At 42.2% G+C, this 18,398-nt stretch overlaps 1 protein-coding gene across 2 annotated transcripts in view; it reads right to left on the bottom strand.

Moving 5' to 3' along the window:
* The window catches only part of LYPD6 (LY6/PLAUR domain containing 6), a 116,661-nt gene extending 99,047 nt beyond the window's left edge, over nt 1-17,614 (bottom strand). Inside the window, exon 1 of one of the 2 annotated variants that reach the window (XM_053918652.2) lies at nt 17,241-17,614. The gene's annotated coding sequence lies outside the window, so the exon portion shown is untranslated. The remainder of the gene's footprint in view (nt 1-17,240) is intronic. The other variant, XM_024569729.4, reaches the window with a different exon arrangement.
* Between the last annotated feature and the right edge of the window lie 784 nt (nt 17,615-18,398).

The following is an 18,398-nucleotide window of genomic DNA, read 5'->3' as shown; positions in this document are numbered from 1 at the left end:
ACTCTGTGGCCACATGTGGCCATCGCAGATAAAGAATATTTCTGTCACCACAGAAGAGACTAGAAAGTTCTGCTGGACAGGGCTACAGGGATCACCACACTGCTCTTCGCCTCACACCTAGCAGCTGGCCCACAAACTGCCGGGGCTGCTGGAGCGGCCCTCCGAATCCCCTTGGCACCCAGCGGAAAAATGGGGCTATGGAACCGTCCCACCTGCTCGTGCCCAGCAATCAACACCATGGTGTTTTAAAGGCATTCTTTAAGTAAAATGGACTGAAAAAATACATATTTTGGTCTTACCTCAAGGAGTTCTGCCAAACTCCACAGCTTTTGCAACTTTATGAAAAACTTTTACACAGAATAAAAACAAGACTTGATTTTCATCTAGATTCTAGTAAAAAAAAAAAAAAGTGGGGGGGAGAAAACAAGAGGCAAAATTTTGCTGTTCTGTAGTCAGAATCCTCTGTATTATTTTATGAAGTTCATTTTTGCTTTAATTATCACTTTCATCAGAAAAAGAATGCAGGGTTTTTTCTTTACAAAATATTACCCCTGAGTTCCAGGGAAAGCAGACTTATGTGCCTTAGATTTATCACCAGACAAGTAAAGTCATTCAATAATCTGCCCCTAGGTAACACAGCATATAATTTTGCTCTGGTTTACTGAAATTGCCATTTCTCTAAAATCCAAGAATAAGAGAAAGTTGCTAATAAATTTTAAATTTCCCACAGAGTTATTTTAGAGAACATAAAATTATGAGAGGAACTAAATTCAAATTCCAGGCTGCTTTCTGAAAGATGAGATGACCTCTTGATCATCTATAAAGTCTGTGAAACATCTGTTTTGATAACATATGTACTTAAAATTCCCCACATGTCGGTTTCAAGTTACTGCAAAATATAGGGCAGCGCCAGCTGCAAGGATTAGGAGGAAAAGCTGTTAGCAAAGTGTTGGAAGGTGTTCGAGATTTTGATGGGACTGCGGTCTCACTTCCCTTTGCACATCACCATCTCCACAGGTGAGAAACCTGCATGCCATCGGTATGTTTTCCCTACCGCCTTCCCACTAAGGGACTGCGGTGTGTTTAATTCTGGTACCTTTTACCTAAAATGCCTCCCCTCGTTATTCCTACCCCTGCAAATATCACCCATCTACAAAGGTCAGTTCAGTTCTCACTTTCCATGAAAGTTGCTTCATCTCTTTTAGCCCACAAATCCCTACTTCTCTGCACCGATGTAAAATATTAAAGGCACAAAGCCCTACTTCTCTGCACCTCTAGTAAATATGAAAGGACCACACAGCTGCCTCTTAGTTGTCCTCACTCCTCTCTGCCATGCTGATCTCATCTCCTCCTGCCTGTGGATCTGCTCCGGTTTCATGGCTTGTACAGACATAATGAAGCTCCCAAAATTATATCCTCAGCCCAGATCCGTTTCCTGAACTCACACACAGATCTCCAACCACCTACTTCTTATCTCCATTTGGAAGCCTAATAGGCATCTCAAATGTCAGGTGCCTTAAGCTAAGCTGATCCTCCTCCAAAACAGCCCCAACTCAGCCTTCCCATCTCCGTAAATGACAGCTGACCCTTCCAGTCATCAGACCCCAACACCTGAAACCATCTTTGACTGTGCTTTCTCCTTCATGCCCTACCTCCTGCCCTCTGGTAAATCCTATCTCTTCCACTCTTTCCAAATAGACAAGAAATGCCCCCTTTCACCACTGCAACCACCAGGTTCTAAGCCAACATCATCTGGATTATCACAATAACCTCCTTCCAACCTTGCTCCCTCCCACCTATTATTTGTTCTCACAGTAGCCAGTGATCTTTTAAATCATTTTATTAGGTCACTCCTCAGTACAAATTCTTTCAGTGGCTCCCCAAATCACTTGAAGAAAGGGAGGATGGGAAGGCAGAAGGGAGGGAGTGAGGGAGGGCAGAAGGAGGGACAGTGAGAGACCTTTGCAGTAACTTCTAAGGCCCAGTGTGATGGATGGCGTGCCTCCTTATGACCTTTTACTACTCTCCCCCTGGCTTACTCCACTCCCGCCACTGGTCTCCACCACTTGTCTCATTGCTGTTTTGAAAGCAAGCCATACATGATGCCACCAGAGTACCTTTGCATTTCTGCCTGGAAGGCTCCTCCTGCAGAGGTCCCTTTGGCTCTCTCCCTTACCTGATCCAGGTGCTCATGTGACACCTTCACAGTGCGGTCTTCCATGACCACCGTATTTAAAGTTACCAACTGTCTCCTGCCCTCTCTGACACTCCCTCTCTGTCTTCCCTGATTTACTTTCTCCATAGCACTTACCACCATCTAACACACTGCATATTATTATATTATTTTACTTCCTTATTCTCGGCTTCCATCCCTCTATGGATTTCTGGGAGTGTTATTCTGCTTTATCCCCAGAGACTTTTCCTTGTTTCATTCACTACTGTGTTTCTACCTTGAAATGTGATGGGTACAAGTAGGTCCTCAAACATTTAAAGAGAGGGACAGAGAGAGAAGCCAATTCCAAGTTCCATAAAAACAGATGTCATAGCTTATCCTTCCTTTTTATAACATTAGGTAGGGCACAGAAAAAGTACTTGTTGCCTAATTATTGCCATGTTTGCTTTGGCAAATGTAAAATATTAGTCACTCAAATTTTTGGACATGTTAAATGTGGACAGCGTTGATGCAATATTAAAATACGTTACTATTTTTAAAACATTTCAAAGCCATTTAAACTTAAGCTCATAATCTCTATTCAAGTAGGAACAGTTCTCAAAATCACCAATAAGAAACAGTTGAAGTGTTCCCCCAAAATGACCCAAATTTCCACCAAAAAAAGACGGGGAAGAAAACGTCAGTACTGTCCATGTCAATGCCAAGACGCGAAACAAGTCACTTGTGTTCTTTGTGCCAACAGCTTGATTGTGAAAATGGACAAGGGCTTTTCATGACTCTATTCCACTCTGGCAGGCAGTGATGTTGTGACGACCTAGACAAGCTGTTAGGGAGTTATGGGAAGAGAAAAGAGCAGCCTTTCCCCTCTCCTGTCTGAAAGACAGGAAGGTGTGCGTACACTGCCACCTCCCAAACACCCAGCATTTAAACAGGGGACGTACTAGTGAGTAAGTCTGAGAAATGGCTGAGGAAACTCAATCTTTCTACACATCCAGAGTGTTGCCTGTAAAATGTCAACAATCAAGTACAGACGCAATGCAAACTCGGTTCTTTTTCATATGAAAAGGCTAGGCAGAGAGCTTTATAGACTACTTCATCCATAAATGATGGTTCCAAAGGATGAATGCTGTAACACGCCAAAACAAGCCTACCTTGTGATTTTACGGCACTCAGTCCCATAGTTCCCATAGTTCAGGCCGCAGAGAACATCTCATTCCTACATGAGAGGACTTGGGTCTCTTCCAAAGCCTACTGAGCTACTGCAGTACAGACCAACTATACAGATACATCTGTTCTGTTTTGTGAAATCTGTACAACAATTTCTATAGAATTCTTTTGTCTGTGTCTTTTTATAAAAACAGGAAAATAAACATTAAATGCTAATTAACATCACGTCTGTGGGTTATACAAAATTTACTTTTGTTAAAAATGGTGTTGTATGGCAAGTAATGGTTACAGGGTAGGCATGACAGTGGTGACAATGATAGAAGCGCCATTTATGCGGCGAACACTGATTGAGTGAGGAGAGCCTCTGTCATTCAAATATCTACTGAGCATCTACTCTGTGCCAGGGCTTGCAGTGGTGATGAACTACTGCATTGTTCATATGTTTAAGGGAATGGAAAAGGTGGCCTCTAACAATGAGAGAGCTGAATTAAAAAACTGGAGCACGGCGCGGTTGGGAGCCCTCGCTGACACAACTCAAGGATGCGAGGAACCGCAAAACCTCTGAATCAAGCCAATATTATAATACGCCTTTTATCACTTGGGGAAAAATATGCTATTGGTCCACCAAATTTCAAAATTCAATTTACAGCTTAAAAATATAATAAATGTATACAACTGATTCCAATTTTTTAACAAGAAAAACTAATTTGAAATATTGATGTCTCATCAGAGAAAAGTTTGATTCAAGTACAGAACTTTTGACAAAGATTCTTAAAAGTTTTAAATACAAGTGGAGAGGTGACAGCCAAACCTGAGAAACAGTGCAACATACAAATTTAATGTAATTGGCAATGGAAATTAATATCCAATTTTGGCTTTTGTACCCTAACATCGCCTGATAAAAAAACATGTAAAGGAAGCCGAACTCATAGCCCACTGTAAATTGCCTACTATAGATTACCTATAGGTTACCTATAGAAATTCAGGTTTATTTTAGAGAATTCACAAACTACAATGATTGTACCATGAAAAACAGCCACTGTGAATTCTTACTCTGTCTAACGGAAGAGACGATAGGTGGCCACCATGCATTCCCGCACCCCCATCACCTCTGGAAATGGGGGGATTTAGCAGGAGGCACACTCCAGTCCTGGCCACACTGTGTCCTGGACATCTACACGTCTCCCCTGCCTTCCCCAGAATGCCCCAGATTTCACCAGCTCCTCCTCAAGCTCAGGGTAAACCTGGCAGGAGCCAACGGAAAATCCAAGATTAGTATTGCTGAGGTGAGGTGTGAAAATATTTTCTGTAATCCTGAAGATGAAGGGAAGAACAGTGCACATTTTGTATATATTCAGTATTCGTCTCTTTATCTTTATGTTACAGCTCTGTGATTAATTGCATTGCTTTGCTCAGAAATGCTTTTGTCAGAATAAAATCTAGGCCTTTTATAAACTGTTCTTTTCTGAAGTATTATTCTATTAATATAATATAATATATTCTATTAATATAAATGTTTCAATGTTTTTGTAGGGTGTGTTTGTGTGTGTGTGTTTGGGAATTTGTTATTTGTGTTTTGATTGCCTGTGACTTTAGTCTAAATAAATATAAAAGTAAAGGGGAATATGCATAGCAGGTTTGCATTATCTCACCAGTGTTGTTCTCTTAAATTAGATGCAGAAATTTTCTAACAGCACATCTTTGATCAAAAGGTTTATATACAACACACACTTTTCTAGAGAAGAGACAAGGGGCTAGCTCGTAAAGATGCAGGGGAAGACACAAACTGTCTAACTGTGGATTCACAGAACTTGGACCAGAGGGACCTCAGTCATCAGCTAGTCCAGCACGTGGTGTTGCACGGGACACGGACCGCAGGATGACCGTCAGAAGGGGCTCCGCTGTCAAACAGGTCTGGGATTCACTGGATGGCGTACCTCCTTTCAGAGATTTAGAGCGATCATTCAGGCACTAAAAGTCCTGAAAAGTCCTGAAATTAAAAACATTATCTATTCCATTGTTTCCAGACATAGTTGACTATTGTACTTTTTTTTCCTTTAACATTCACACAGAACAGTGTCTCTTCTTATAGATCCTGCTCTAGAAATGCCGGTCTTGTAAAATCATTTTATAAATGAGGAAACTGACATTCAAAGAAGTGGCTTAACCAAAATCTGGTAATTAATTAATGGTTCATAACTCAGAAAATAGCATGAGGAGAGTTTAAATTAAAAGTGGCAAATAAAAATAAGCAAATATCCCAACATCTCTCCTTTCTACCCATACCTACCGCAAAATAGTTGCCTCTTTTGTGTTTGTCTCAATCCCCTTAGGTTGTTTTTTTTTAATGCTCACCTGAGGACGTGTTTATTTACTTTTTTTTTAGAGAGATGGTAAGGGAGAGAGAGAAAGAGAAAAAAACATAGATGTGCAAGAGAAGCATTGATCAGTTGCCTTTCATATGTACTCCAAATGGGGACTGAACCCCCAACCTAGGCCTGTGCCCTGAGAATCGAAACCACAGCCTTTTGGTTTATGAGACAATGCTCCAACCACCTGAGCCACACTGGCCAGGGCCCCTGGAATTCTTGCATACCCTCAGCTTTTACTTGCCTACTTGACCAATGTATGTAGCTATTAACCAGCTTGGATTCATTCATTAGCAAGCACGGCCATCCCCTCCGGGAAACCTTTTAATCAACGCCCTTTCAGACTCTAGAGCTGAGACAAGGACTTACCAAGGGAGTGGCCTTAATGGAGGCCGGGGCAGGATCACAGCCGATAATTAAGGCAGATACAGCTTGATGGTGCTCTTCCAATTTATTTGTTTATTTTAGGGCTCCTCCAGATAAGATCAGAATCAGACAGGATCAAAAAGTTTTCTTAAACTGATTATATAAAGTGGTGACTTTTTAGCTCTTTTTCTGCACTCTTTTCCTTTCCATTTCCCATGTTCAACCTCATTCAGTACACTGCTTCTCCTGGAGAAATCTGAAGCCCTTCTACAATGTCACGACTGCCCAGAAGCTAAATGAAATGAGTTCACCCACCTGTCTTCGATGTCCTCTGGGTGCTATAGCACTCTACCTTTCTTCAATTTGCATGGCCTCGCTGAAAATTACCCCTTCGAGCAAAGGCCTCTCCTATCTAGTTCCCAAGCCATGAAGAAAGTACTAATAGAAAGAGTACCTTTCTTTAAAATGCTGTTCCATTACACAATACGTATCATCCTTCATTTAGAAAGTTGAGCCTCTAAATAGCTTTGGTGGGAAAAATATCTTTTCCATCCAGTTGGTTTCCACTTGCCTGGCTTGCCTACACCTAAGGATAACACGTTGGCAACCTTAGAAGATGAACCCTGAATTGTTTCTCAGGACTGGGTGGAGTTGATGCTGAGCCAGCCACATCTCACCTGGTGCTCCTTAAAACAACACTTCAAGTCAGCTGGCTGTGATTCCAATCTATGGCAACGCAACAGGAAGAAGAACACTGGGTATTAGAGATTAAACAGATCTAGCTTTGTGTAGCTCTTAGTTTAAAAAGTTCCAGCCCTAACTAAAGCTGTTATTCTCTTCTCTGAGACAATTCATGAGAAATTTTCACTAGCATAGAAGCACTTTGTATATCTTCACCTATATATATGAAGTTTTATATGTTGTCTTCTATTCTATTAGAATAAGAATCCAAAAATAAAACACTGAATGTATTCCATATAACTAACGAGGTAGCCACCAAAGAAAAAGAATACTATTAAGGCAGTAAGATATTACATGTGAATAATTAGATCCAGGTGATGAGAAGAGGAGTGATTATTTTATTCCTTGAACTTTTCTGTTTTGGGTTTAATAGAAATTATCTACACGCTTTTAAAAGCACAGTATCGCTTAGTTTGAAGTGTAAAGAAGCCAGCTTTTTATTTCCACCTATGAAGATGGCATGCCTAACTTTTAAAAATTCTCACTCAAGGACATGTTTATTGATTTTAGAGAGGGGGAAGGAGGAGGAAAGAGAGGGAGAGAAACATCCGTGTGAGAGAGAAACTTTGATTGGTTGCCTCTGGTACGCGTTTCCTGATCAGGAGTCAAAACTATAACCTTTCTGTTTACGGTTAGACTCTCTAACCAACTGAGCCACACCAGCCAGGGCAGCATTCCTAACTTTCCAAGTCCTAGGTCATGGTAAGTAATGACTTACCTAGAAGATATTCTATTCCTAGGAAACAACAGCAAGGAAGTGTGTCGGAGGAAAATTGTCCCAGCTTGTGGTATTTGTTTGTTCTTAGTGGACATCCAGAGACTCAAATTAGGTGGCAGTTGTCATAAAATACAAAACCTATTCCTTCCATTTAAACTGGGCTTGTGCGAGTTGCCCCCCTTCTTCCCAATCTTTACAGCTTTTCTCTACGAAAGTTATAATTCTGTTCAATAGATTTAAGAAGGGCTCACTCCGTGCAAGACAAGATGCTCATGCTAACATTCGAGAGAAGTGAGACATATAAATAATAAGCTAGAATGTAAAAGACATTATGTCAGTACAAAATACAGGTATAAGTAAAAGATTAAAATTTGCACCAATGGCAGAGTCGGGTGAAAGGGTGTCTTTGGAGAAATCGCATTTGAACTAGCTCTTGAAGAATAAAAAGGATTGTCAATTGAGAAATAATAGATGGAAGGATGCTCTTGGCCAAGGATATGCTTGACCAAAAACAACTCAGAATCCTTACAAAAGTTTCTGTGAATTCATTTGGTTGGGTGATTGAGAATGTGAATTTTTAAAAGTCCATAAAAGAAAATTCTTCTCTGAAGTTACACATAAAAGAAAAACTGCCCTGACTGGTGTGGCTCGGTGGATTGTGCATCGTCCTGCAAACTGAAATTTCGCTGGTTCGATTCCTGGTCAGGGCACATGCCTTGGTTGCGGGCCAGGTCCCAGTTTGGGGCGTGCAAGACCCAACCAATCAATGTTTCTCTGACAAATCAATGTTTCTCACCCTTTCCTTCTCCTTCCCTTCCCCTTTTTATGAAAGTAAAGAAATAAAATATTTTAAAAAGAGAGAAAAATCATGTACTCCTAATAACTATTCCTTTGATCTTGTACAAAAGACACTACATAAATACAGAATATTACTTCTATTAAAGTCAGTATTTTTAAGTGATAATATTTTTATAACACTTAAAAGTAAATTTTTGTATCTTCAAGATGGAAAACTTCTAAGAAATTAAATATATTCTGCATGGAGAATTAAGTCAAAGAACAGCATAGCAAGAAGAGAACAAATTCAACAGAGAAGTACTAGATCTTTTAAATTACTTATTATAGACTTCAGGGTCTTCGAAGCCAAAAACTGTTTAACTTAGTTTGGTCTAAATACCAATATTATACCACAATTTTAGTTGCTCAAAACTATTTTATTAGGTCATCATTAATGAAAAGTTTTAAATGTCAAAAAATATATGTTGGTTCCAACTCATCTGGGAATTTAAAGTTCAATTAGGGCAGCCCCTTGATTTTATAGTTCAAGCAAATGAAGCCCAGACAGTGGGTGACTAATTTGTTAAAGGTCACCCAGCTAGTTAATGGTAACCAGTTAAACTGGAGGAAATTAAATAACTTGCCCAAGGTCACACAGTTGGCAACTGGTAGGACCAGAATGACAACACAAGAGACGCCAGGCCTCTCACCTTTACTCTATACCTCCTCTCTGCCAATGAAAAATTAACAAAATCCCTCATGAGCAGGAAGACTCCTGTAGATGAAAAGTCATTCGTATAAAAAGTGGAGAGTAGTAAATACTACTATTATAAGTGCAAGTGAGGGTACATATTATCTAAATTGCTTTAATGGCCGACAGGAACTAGTGTTTCCAGATGTCTTGATGGAAACTTAAATAATGCATATATTGGCTAATTTATGCATTACTATTTATGCAATTTACTATTTGGTACTGGAAAAAAGAAAAACAAAATGAGATAAGAATAATCCATACTTGATTTCTGATTTTTAGGGCATTAAAATATTGAGAAGTATATGTGTCAAATGTTCACCCAAAGTCCTACCACTCAAACACATTAACTGTATTGTTATTTAAATTTTTAACCCTCACCTGAGAACATGTTTGTTGATTTTAGAGAGGAATGGGGAGAGAGAGAGACAAACACGATATGAGAGAGAAATATCAATCGGTTGCCTCCAGTATGCACTTTGACCAGGGATCAAAGCCATAACCTGTGTATGTGCCCTGACCAGGAATCAAATCCACAAAGTTTTGGGGCATCAGACGATGCACCAACCTACTGAGCAACCAAGCCAGGGCTATACTGTTATTTAGTCATTTAGAATGCCTAAAGATATTTGTTTGGGTAATTCAAGTAACAACCAAAATTTCAAAAAATGGCAGAGAGAGTGGAATAATCCTGGATTTATGAATTCTTACATCTATGGCTTCTAAAAGGTCTATCAACAGATGAAGTTTTCACACCCAACACTCTCATTACACCTGACAACCAGTCACCTGGTAGTCATTCACGCATACACCAAGACACTTGTTGAACCTATTTTTAATTGTAGCCTCGTCCCCTCTCGGCACAAGTGAGCGTAGGTAGAATGCAGGACAGGAGAAAGTATCATACAGTCTTTGAGCTTATTGCATTCTGCGTAAAATCCCTTGCTTTCAAATATCAACAGATGTGTCCTAGTTTTTTATATTCATAAAAAATAATCCAAATCCACTCTATTTGTAACTGTGAGCATAAGAATTTGACTTCTGTATCTGTCTAGCTCTTCTTTTGTAGCAACCTGATAAAGGTAAACATGTCCACTGCACTGCTAGTATGGTAACTAGTCACCAGTTACGACAATGATCCCTAATTGGTAGACTGAGAGAAAACTAAAATCTCCTGATGAGCACATCATACTTGGTGCATCTCTGGGGCATCTGAGGGCCACTATTCTAGAAGTGGGGACTACACGGGACTTTGGAAGCTTTTGTCTATGGAGCTATGCTACAAAAAATAGCTATCAGCTCCTGGAGGCAGGAAGCTTCTAAGCCGTGAAGGTTCCCATACCTGTCCCATGCGGATCTTGTTTCCTTACACCTGAGCTGTGCCACATGAACTGCTAAGGACCCCCACAAGGAAATGGCCAATGGCAAGCAGTGGCTCCCACACTGTAGCCTCTGGTTACACTGGTGTCATGGGTGACCAATGGGAGTCTTGGAGTCACGCTAGTTGAATCTAAGAAGATTGCAGTAAATCTTCATAATGTATAGATAAGAACCCTAACCCATGAGCCTTTCATTTTCCAAGCCAAAGTTCTTTTCTTTATATTCTTTCATCAGATAATCGCCACCTCCTGCCAAGTCCTCATTTACAATCCTAGGCGTTGACTTAATCATCTGAGTACTCTTGCCTGGATCCTTCATGTCTGTCTTAATTTAAAAATGACAACAAAGGTTGCATGCAGTAACACATATACCCGATTTTATATAATAACAAGATAAAACCATCTGTTCTTCTGTTAAGATTCTTTCTGACAAAGCCAGGTATGTTACTGCATATTTTGACCACAGCACCTTATTAAGCTGATGTTGGAGAACAATACACAGTGACTCCCAGGTTTCTTCCAGTGATCTGGTGTTCATATTCCACCGTTAATATTTAGTAATCTGTGGTACCTACTTCTATCTTGCAAAGATTCTAGCTTACCAGGGAGGGCCAGAGTTCACAGGGATTGCTGGAGTCCAAAGTAGGGAGGGAAGGTGGTGAACCCAAGCCCAGACCTGAGAGAAAAGGAAAATCCAGAGCCAAGAAAACAAAACTCCTGTCCAAAATCACAAGAACATAAAATAAGAGATGGAAGCAAGTGGCAGGACCTAGAGCAAAACTCGAGAATAAGCCAGAAGATCCTAGATGACCAACAATCCATTGTTGTGACCTACCAGTCACTGGTACAAGGAATGTCAGCATGACTTACAGATCACAGATTAAGACTTGAATCAGTCACAGGCCTCCAGAAAATAAAACTGGGCCCTAGGATCTCTTCTTATTTCAAATCCCTAAAAGTCTATGGGAGCTTTCAGCCCTTACATTCAATTCAAGAAAAATGTATTGAGAGACTGCTATGTGCCAGGCACCACGGAAAGCATTATAGAGTCAGAAAAACAAGAAACAGAATTGGTCTCTGCCCTCATGTGGCTTATATGCTAGAAAGAACTCAGCAATCCTTCCATTAACTTGGTTCTTCATATCCTGATAGTTACAGAATAAATGAAACACCTTTCAATTTCCCAGTTCTTACTATCTAAAGAAAGCACACTTCTTCCTAAAACCAATACAATAAAAAGTATTTAAACACGCTGCCTTGTATATATAGGGAAGTTAGGGGGGGAAACAAGCAAAATTTGCAACTACAGATTTTAGAAGACATAGAAATGATAACCAAATGAGCTTTCCTTTGAGTTAGACTACATGAAATCTGAGGTTATAAAACTATTTATCTTATTTTCATAGCACTTTTTCTTGTAAGAGCAATATATGTTTGTTGTGAAAAATTTGAGAAATACTGTAGTAAGACAATAAGAACATTTGTAATCTCATAATACCTAGATATAGTCACTGCTAATATGTTGACATTTCTATGTAGAAGAACAGACACATACAGATTTACATAAACTTACCCGACTACTTGTTCTTTAAATGTAGCACACTAGTACAGAATTACACCCTACTATTTTCTTACTATTGACTTAAACTTGCAGGCACACTTTTTGATATTATCCAGTTATGCTGACTGCTGATAGAAATAAAATTTAAAACCATCTCCTGTAAATGTGCTTGACATCGCTTTTTCCAAGTATACTTATCTTCAATCTTCCATTTTAACTTTAATCTTCTATTATTTTTCTTCCCATTTAGATTGTCTTTTAAGTTATTCCTAGGGTTCAACTTTATCAGCTTGGTTTTCACTTATGCATAAGAACTGCACGTCATCTGTAAACATTTATATAATTAAATCAAAGCATCCCCAAACTACTTCCTGGAAAAGCCTATTTGTCCACTCAGAGAAGTATCTATTTATCTCCCCTCTTTATTGATTCTTTCTCTGTCAGGCAAAAAAGTCATGAATAGGGAAAGAATTGAGATTTGAAACCTGGTCAGGCATTTTGAAAGTTTAAAATGTCACATTTCCTGTAGTGGCAAATATATTTCTCCTTTAACTGTAATACTTTATTCCCCTTCTGTTCAAAATAAGTTACATTTGCTATAATCTACGTTTGCTTTGACTACTGATCTCCAATTGTCCACAGGGACGTGGGTGAGGTTTCGGGCTCCAGGATCCACCCTCAAACCCTTCCCCAACAGGAGCCCCCAAGGATGGCAGCCAATGCCCCAGAGAGCTGTCACTTACACACTAATTTTCTTCAACACACTTGAGCGATGGCCAGCTAGTCCTGGTGATTTATCTGCATCTAGTCTGCTGATTAGATCTGGAATATCTGGAGCACTTGCCATTTCCTCCAATGTGTTTATTGCTTGAGAAATCTAGCTGTGGAACTATTACTCAGCAAAATCGGAAGCACAGAATTCATATACACTGTCTATTCCTTTTTTAATTTCTGAGTATATGTTTGGTACGATGTAAGCCAAGTGCTTCTACAATTCTCATTTCACAGTGTTTAAGAGTCTTTCATTATTGTCTTGGAACTCCATTGCAAGGATATTTTCAAATTCGTTTTCGGCTATCTTATTTTTAGTGTACCTGGGATCTGTCACCCTTCACGGCTCAATTTAATAACCTGACCCTTCAAATACTCATTTTTCATTACATGTATCTAAGTAAGCATTCTTTCTCTTTCCTTAACTTTCTTCTATAGGTTTTCAAAAAGTCGGAATACCAGACCTTTATTTTTCTTATGAGTTCCCATAAGGAAATTCATATACTCCGCACTTGTTTACAGGTAGTTTGATTTGAGTATCTCTTTCCATTTTTTTCCCTTAAATGTCTGCATTTGAATTCTCTTTTAGAGAACCATTTATGTACTTCGTGTCTTTCTTTGGAGTCCCCTCTCCCATTAGAATACAGAATGGGATGGAATGAAACGGAACTGGAACTGGAATTGGAATGGGATGAAAATATGCATCATTCGGTACATGCTCCAATCTGCATTGCATCTGCAAGGCACTCGGTGAACATTTCCTGAATGAACGTATGATACCAAGAGTCCACAACCATGGGGCATTTACTAGTACCATGTTCCGTGCTAAGCACTGTACATGCATCGTGTCACTAACTCTCAGGCACTAGACTGTAAACGTCATTGGCAAAGAGTCGTCTCTGTGTCCCTAGCACCTAGGGCAATGCTGGCATGTAGTAGGTGATCACTGTGCACTGCTGCATGGATAGATTGAAAATCTGCTTGAGTTAGGTGCCATTATTATTCATGACTTACACATAAGGAAAATGAAGCAATGAGAGGTTCAATCACTTTCTGAAGTGAAGTAAATGTGAAGCCAGGACTTGAACCCAAAGCCCACATACTTACCCAGGATCTATTACTAGTAAACTCACTACCTACCTATATGAATGCAAAAAACTTAACTTTGTTCATCTTAATAAATAGTATGCAATGTTAAATATTGTGAGCAATGATTTTCCAAGACAAAATGTACAGATGATGTTTTAAATAAATACAGTACCCTTCCTCCCATCCACGGTTTTACTTTTCTCAGTTTCAGTTACCCGTGGTCAACCACAGTGTGAAAATATTAAATGGAAAGTTCCATAAAGAAACAATCATACGCTTCAAACTGCACACCATTCTCAGTGGCATGACGAAATCTCTGTCAGTCCTGCTCTGTCCCACCCAGGACATGAATCACCCTTTACCCAGTGTATCCACACTGGGTACACTCCCTGCCTATTCTAAGTCACACAGCAGTTCTCTCGATTATCAAATCAGTCAACTACCTCAACATCGCAGTATTTGCATTCCAGTGACCCTTATTTTAAGTAATAATGGTTCCAAAGCCATTCAAATAACTTTTACTATAGTCGATTGTTATGATTGTTCTATTTCATTATTAATTATTGTTGTTAATCTTTTACTATGCCTAATTTATGAGATAAACTTTATCATAGATGTGAACACATGGGAAGAAACATAGTATATATAGGGTTCTGTACTACCCATGGTTTTAGGCATCCACTGGGGGTCTTGGAACATGTACATTGCAGGTAAGGGGGGAACGACTGTAATCAGATAGGCAGATATCTGTAAGCTCCTTGGTAACTATGCAAGTAAACACATGATTCTCTTGAATCAATTTCTTCTGCTGCATTTGTACACTAGATAATAAAGATTGCGGGACTTTTGATAAGTGGGTGTTTCTTTTTTATTTTTTTCCCAGAGCAGTTCTGGATTTACTTAAGTAATCTGTTTTGTCAATTCTTTTAAAAATAAGAATGGCACTAGTAAAATAATCATTTATTGGGGCTTCATTATAATTGCCAAGAGTTTATGAGTAATCTGCTTATAAAATGGGGGACTTACATGTCTCTCAAACATCTCTGCTACCTCTAGTCACCTGATTACCTGAAACATTACCATTAGTACATCATTCTTTAGGGTTTTGATTTCTTGTATATTTAACAACTCATTAATAAAAATAATATATCCCTTTGAAAAGTGTAGTTATTTTAAACCATTATTAGCTTTCTCCTTAATTCTTTATTAGCCCACACCCTAGTGGGAGCTAAGTGATATTTGGCAGGGAATGGCACAGAGGGGTACTGAAGCCATGGGCTGAATACTAAAAAGAGGTGCAGAAATTAGACGTAGAAAGACACAAAACGTGTAGCCCAGCATAAAGGAAGAGAGGGAGGGAGCAAAGAGCAAGAAAGGGAAGAAATTGGGGGGGGCATGGGGGAACTTAATTGAAACTGCTATTTGCCTTGGAAAAGTCACTTAATCTCTGAGAACCTCAGTTGCTCCAAATGTAAAATGAGTGTGATAAAAACATGACTTCCTCACAGACACTTTAATAGCAGATCTTAATGTGCCAGGTAAATTGTACAGCATAATACAATATATAGTAATGGTGTTTTACTTGGCATTATTTTCTTGTAATCAGCCCATTTATGCATTCTGTGATATAAACATCTTACAAAGACAGCCAACAGCTTCAAAATATAGACCCATGAATCATAGCTACTTTTTTTTTTTTTTTTTTTTACCTGGAACCATTTCTGATATTTTTTTAACCCAAGGAGCCAGTTCACAAATTTAACAGCCTTTGTGTGCCTACCAGCTCAGGAAGCTTACGGGGTGCCCTGTGGACTAGAGTTCTGTAAAACCTCTGTTTAAACAAGGAAGCTTCTTTTAAGTCCTGTTTTCAGTCTGCGGCCTTTGGTCAAGGTGGAAACTATAATTGAAAACAGATAGATGTTTTACATTTAAATGGGTTTAACATAAATGTGCATTAAGCCATTTCATGGACGATTGCACAAATATCTTTTGCAAACTTGACACACGTGAGCACATAGACAGTGGCCATTAATGTCTTCTAGAGAAATAAGGTGCAGATCCAAAATTTTAAGCAGCCACCCTGAGTCCTCTCACTCGAAAGAAAATGTAATGGCTTTAAGGGAATTGCTCTAACAATATCACGGCACCTGCAATGGCCGGCCAGAGCAGGGCCAGACCGAGTGCATGCCACTGTAAGTCAATTTAGCAAGAAATAAGCTTCCCCCTGGAGAATCTGAACTCCCTAGCCTCCCACAAAGAAAATTGAATTTTGGAGGTCACACCTTGGGTAGGTTACCAGAGGGAGAATCTTAACATTTTGGGTTGGGTTTTTTGTTTTTTTTTTTTTGGTCCTATGCTCGGGGAGGTCAATGCCATTCTACTAATAAATGGCTACCAAAAATCTGCTCCCCCCTCAACCCCCACCCTCCCCAGTCACAAAATTATAACAGGTCCTTCTGGTCCCAGAGAAAATGAAAAATGATCGTGACATTTAAGATGCCAAGGACCAGACCGGATATAATCGTGTTCAAACATCAAGTTTTGAATCGCGCCGAGCGGAGCAGGGTCGATACTGGGGGCGGGGGAGGAGGGAGGGAGCAGAGCTGGTGAGACCGTGGTGGTGGTCAGAGTGAGTCAGAACCACCGACAGAGAGCTTCAGGCTCAAACTGACTGTTCAACCAAATGTACATCAACCGAACTGCTGTTACCGAAAAGAAAAGCAAGTCGCCAAGTCAAGCCCAGGCGAAGCCCTGGCTGGGTGGGTGGACGGCCCCTCGCCGAGTCGCCCGGGTGGGTGGTCCGAGGGCCTGGTGAGTCCTCGAAATGACTGGAGGCGCCCCAGCTCACTGCACCTCGGGCAGAGGCTCTGGGTGGGCGCACCCAGGCCGCCGCTGCCGCCGCCCCCATCCCCGCCCGCCAGGCAGCAACATGTGGGGCGCTGCCACTCCGCTGCCCGGGAACTCCCTCCGGCTGGAGTTCCTGGTGGACGCACGCTTGGCCCTGGAAAGGTGCTTAATTACTCTTGGGAAAGATTCCTCCAGCGTTGAACTTGGCAGGTCCTGACATTTCCAACCCACCCCCTGCGCGCCAGCACTCCACGCTGGCACACACAGACGCCCCCCTGTACCTGCGCAGGCCCCGCGCAGTGCTGGCTGCCCACTCCGGGGCAGAACACCGGAGCGGACGCTGAGACCGAGACCCCAGCTCCGCTGGCCCCGGGGTGGGGGCGCGGGGGGTGGGGCAGGAGGCTGTCTTAGCACTGGGTGGCTCCTGGGACTAATTCCACTTCCCCCTTGGCCCCGGCTCCGCGTAGTTCGGACCGCTGACACCAACCCCGCGTCCTTTTGTGCTCTCCTGGGAAGCCCCACTCTACTCACCCGGGCTGCGTGCGGATTCCGGCAGCCAGTGGCAGCCCGCTGCCCCATCCCACGAACACTGCGGCGCCCCCAGAGTGTGCAATGCGGAGCCCCGCCAGCGCGCGGCCGGAGCCGGAGAGTGCGGGGAGGGAGGAGGAAGGCGGGAGAGGAGACGCAGCGGGGAGGGTCGGGGGGCGGCGAGGGGCGCGCGCGCCACTCCCACTCACGCCGGGCACTAGCCGCTGCCGGCGGCCGCGGCCGGCCAGCCCGGCCTCGCAGGCCGCGGGGCCAATCAGTGCACGTGGGGGGGAGCCGAGCCCTTGGCGGGGCTCGCTCATTGGGTCGGCGCGCACGACCCAACTCCCCGAGTGTCCGCCGGGTGCCGAGTCTGCAAACTCCCGCCCGCAGGAGCGGAGAGCCAGGCACCCATGGGGCACCCGGGTCCGCGCTCCGGCTGGCGTGGTGAGGGAGCAGAGCCTGACGGGCGGTACCGGGAGAATTTGAGACCTGCCCGTGAAGCCAGTTCCCAGGGAGCGTTCAAAACGCACCACGTTCGCTCTGGTTGCGGCGATGCCTTCCAGCGAGCGACCCCTTGAGCCTCCCGTCTCACCCTGCAGAGCCGCTGAGTGACGGAAAGGCTGGCAGTGGGAAACGGCCCCGGCCAAATAGTACTCCTCGCCAGTCCCGGGCTGCACGAAACGCCTTGTACTTAAGAATCGGAGCTGAAAAGCTAATCGAGCTCCGCAACCAGGTCAGACCTGGAGCACTTAATGTTAGCAGTAGGACTTGGACTACAGAGCAAACCACGAGGGGGAAGAGAGTCTGCGAGGCAGGTCCTAGGAAGTGGGAATCCGGTTGTGGGTTTTGGTAGACATAATTCTCCCACCTTCTGACACATCCTTTCTCCAAATAAAAGCTTGTCTCCTCCTCTCAGCCTCTCATGAAGTATTGATTTTTTTTTTTTTTTCTCGTTGTAAATCGTGTTTGAGTCTCCTGGACTTTTCAATCCGGAGCCTCAGAGTGGAAGCGGAGGGCGGCCCTAACCTCCTCCCCTCTGAGCGCCACGGAGGGCTGACGTGGGAGAGGGTGATAGGGAGGGTCCCCTGGAAGGTCTGGAGGAAGGATTGCGTGGGTCTACCTGAGAGCCTGGAGCTGGCAGCTAGGGACCGCCCCACCTCC

This window comes from Desmodus rotundus, chromosome 2, assembly GCF_022682495.2.
Source record: "Desmodus rotundus isolate HL8 chromosome 2, HLdesRot8A.1, whole genome shotgun sequence".
Classification (NCBI taxonomy): Eukaryota; Metazoa; Chordata; class Mammalia; order Chiroptera; family Phyllostomidae; genus Desmodus; species Desmodus rotundus.
This window is presented reverse-complemented; position numbering and strand designations above follow the sequence as displayed.